Source organism: Tenebrio molitor, chromosome 8 (assembly GCF_963966145.1).
Source record: "Tenebrio molitor chromosome 8, icTenMoli1.1, whole genome shotgun sequence".
Taxonomy (NCBI): domain Eukaryota; kingdom Metazoa; phylum Arthropoda; class Insecta; order Coleoptera; family Tenebrionidae; genus Tenebrio; species Tenebrio molitor.
In genome coordinates, this window is record NC_091053.1 from 6,826,144 (window position 1) to 6,829,553 (window position 3,410).

The 3,410-nt window shown below is 35.5% G+C and overlaps 1 long non-coding RNA gene across 3 annotated transcripts; it reads right to left on the minus strand.

The window, feature by feature from the left end:
* Positions 1 to 1,258: 1,258 nt before the first annotated feature.
* Positions 1,259 to 3,168, minus strand: LOC138137217 (uncharacterized). 3 transcript variants are annotated; one of them, XR_011161625.1, is made up of 4 exons: positions 2,352 to 3,168; positions 2,148 to 2,288; positions 1,940 to 2,087; positions 1,259 to 1,879 (listed from the first exon to the last, which is right to left on the minus strand). It is a non-coding gene; the product is annotated as an uncharacterized lncRNA (long non-coding RNA). The 3 variants fall into 3 exon arrangements; XR_011161624.1 differs by having other exon boundaries at positions 1,940 to 2,084; positions 2,148 to 3,168; XR_011161623.1 differs by having other exon boundaries at positions 2,148 to 3,168.
* Positions 3,169 to 3,410: the final 242 nt, after the last annotated feature.

Below are 3,410 nucleotides of genomic sequence, written 5' to 3' on the forward strand. Positions count from 1 at the left end.
TACAAGCCTATGCTATAGCATGGGTTGCCATAGGTAACACGCCGACTCGATTTATTTTTTAATTGATCGCACCGTATTTAATTAAGTATTATATTTTTTATTTTCTTTTTATTTAATTTTATTTGGGGAGGCACTGCCTCCGTTGCCTCCTCGGAGGAGCCGCCACTGAAAATTTGATTAATAGTGTCAGTTGTTTGACGTTTATTAGCTATACTCAATTTCATATAAATGTGCATCTAAGCAAGCCATGAAAATCTGATTTTCTGTTGGTAGTAAAGCTAAAGCTAGTGACTTTGACTTTCAAAGTTGCTGGCTCTGCGCGAACCCGATTGGACTAATTTTTCAGTTTTTGTCCATTTTAACATTGCTGATTTCAAAAGCAATGTTACGTCTTTTCAGTGATTAAATTAAAGTAATTCTTATTTGTTTTTGTCTTTGTATTTTTACCAAGTAAAGATTTATTGGACATGACCTGCATAAATGTGACTTTTGTAATGTAACTAAATTAAAGGTGCTTTCACAAATGCACAGCTCACTTGATGAACATTTATATGAAATCAATTAAAAAGATAGCAGAGATACGAAAAATTTGACACTGTCAAAGTCATAGCCTTTACATTTGTATTAATCATTTTTCGTTATTTTCTTCAAAAGAATTTTCTGCAAGTAAGAGATTCAACCACTAAAGTGCACAGATAAATACGTCCACACTACTGTGTTATCAATTTGGTTGTAGGTCGTAAAATTTTATGGTACTTTAAGTTAAAGATCTTGCGGGGCTTATAAATTCTAGTTTACCACTAGCAGGTAATATTTTAAGCAGGGTTGTATTGTACATTTGGTATATTTGCATTGTACGGCAAACGGCACGCGCCGCTACCCAACCTTTTCAAACCCAACCATTGTGCCCGTTAATCGCTCATAATATCCAATAAAATTTTACGACCTACAACCAAATTGAAATTACAATACAAGAAATAAGAAAATCTAAAATTTGCCAACAAATTTGTTCACAATACGAAGATTTAATGCTCTTGTAAAATGCTAATTTTATGACTGACGAGTCTCGAGAGGGTACCTGCTGCAGTGTTTGACCGATCCAAGAATTCTGAATACTTCTGCAACTTAAACTACACCTCGCCCAAAAGTTTTATTACTGTGCAACAGCCTTAAGTTTTTGGTTTTCGATATAGTTTCTTACTTATAACACTAGAATATGAAATTATCCCAATACGACTTGAAGGAACACATGTTTATTTTTTGCGCAATTGTACTCTATTTGGTTGTTTACCACGTCTGTTTCCAAGATGGTAAGCTCTGTTTACTCGTTGCTAACGATAAACTCGATGGTAAGTAATTTTTGGTGTTCTAGAACGGTAAGTAAAGTTTATTCAAAATTAATCGATTATTATAAGGATTTGCGGAACTGAAGGGGAAACCATTGAACACATCATTTCTTCTTGCACCGTTTTGGCTCAAAGCGAATATAAAAAACGTCATGATATATTCGCAAAAATTATACACATGAATTTAGCAGTTAAATTCAATTTATTAAAGGATACACAACCACATTACATTTATAAACCAGAAAGTTGTTTAGAAAATGACAATTACAAATTATATTTTGATCGCACAGTTTTAACTGACATTCACATTCAGCATAACAGACCAGACATTATTATTTTAAATAAACAACAAAAGCAAGCATATCTTTTAGATATAGCTGTTCCAAATTCACACAATATAACACAAACATATAATACAAAAATTAATACGGGGGGGATACGAAAATAATTTTTATGTAGACAGAAGTTGAAGACAAGATGTGGGGGCACTTTCTGGAAAATCATAAAGCTCTTGTAGTCGGCTTTCCTTGGCGCTGCAATGAAATAGCATTAGCAAACTTGCCGCGACTTTGGCATTGTCAAAATTTTCATACCCCGCATTTTCCTTGTCTTCTTGATTGGGTACACATTGAGGTTGTTGGTTTCGAAAATAATTCTTCATTTATGTAGACAGAAGTTGAAGACAAGATGTTAGCACTTTCTGGAAACTCACACGGCTCTTGTAGTCGGCTTTCCTTGCTGCTGCAATGAAATAGCATTAGCAAACTTGCCGCGACATTGGCATTGTCAAAATTTTCATACCCCGCATTTTCCTTGTCTTCTTGATTACAAATTGAGATCGTTGGTTTCGAAAATTCTTCATTTGTGTAGACGGAAGTTGAAGACAAGATGTTAGCACTTTCTGGAAACTCACACGGCTCTTGTAGTCGGCCTACCTTGCCGCTGCAATGAAACAATTTTAGTAACAGACTTGCCGCGACATTAGAATTGTCAAAATGTTCATACGCCGGATTTTCCTTGTCTTCTTGATTTCATATTGAGTTCGCTGGTTTCGAAAATTCTTGATTTATGTAGACAGAAGTTGAAGACAAGATGTTCTCACTTTCTGGAAACTCACACGGCTCTTGTGGTCGGCATTCCTTGCCGCTGCAATGAAATAATATTAGCGAACTTGCCGCGACATTAGTATTATCAAAATTTTCATACCAGAAATTTTCCTTGTATTCTTAATTACACGTTGAGGTCGTTAGTTTCAAAAATTCTTTATTTGTGACGCACCCCACATTCAAAGTTTCTTCTACAATATCCACTTCGTTTTCGGAATCACTAATATCACTCATTTTACTGCTTGTTTTTCAACACAACTGGCGATATTTGCGCACAAAAACTGCAATGGCGGTAGTTGTTTGCAGATTGCCTTAGAAACGCGATACAAAAATCGACATTGTGGCAACACGATGTGAAGGGCGTCGTATCGCTTTGCATTCTAGTTAGGAATGTTTTGTAATAAATATTCAATCGCGCAAAAAATCTCATAAGCATGACGAACGTTAATGACAATGTACGGATCTCAGACAATATTGGAGTCGTCGCAAGCTCCTCCTCCAAACAATTGTCTTCGATCCGTACATTGTCATTACCGTTCTTTATACTTAATATACTATTTTATACTCGTCATGTTGAAAAAAAAAAACAAAAAAACCCCAAAGAACAATTTTAGATAAATAATCCAGCACGGAAAAAAATCGGCAAAAATTATGCTGTTTTAATTAAAAAAGATCATGATTTAAACAAATACTTACGTATAGTCGCAATCGGGCGGCATGAAACTCCGCACAGGTCCCTAACCAGCGGGGTGTCATAAAATTATGGTTGATAATCCCAAAACGAAACTCCGCACCGGTCGGGCACAGGTAATCTGGACGAACGGCGCAGCGCCCGGTAGGTCATCCTTAGAATGGTTTTTGGAAAAATTATAAGATTTTAAGATTTTTAAGCGTTTTTGAACTATTTTAAACTTCTTCCTTAGTTTTAAGTGAGCCGTTTGTTTTAAAAGATGTATCC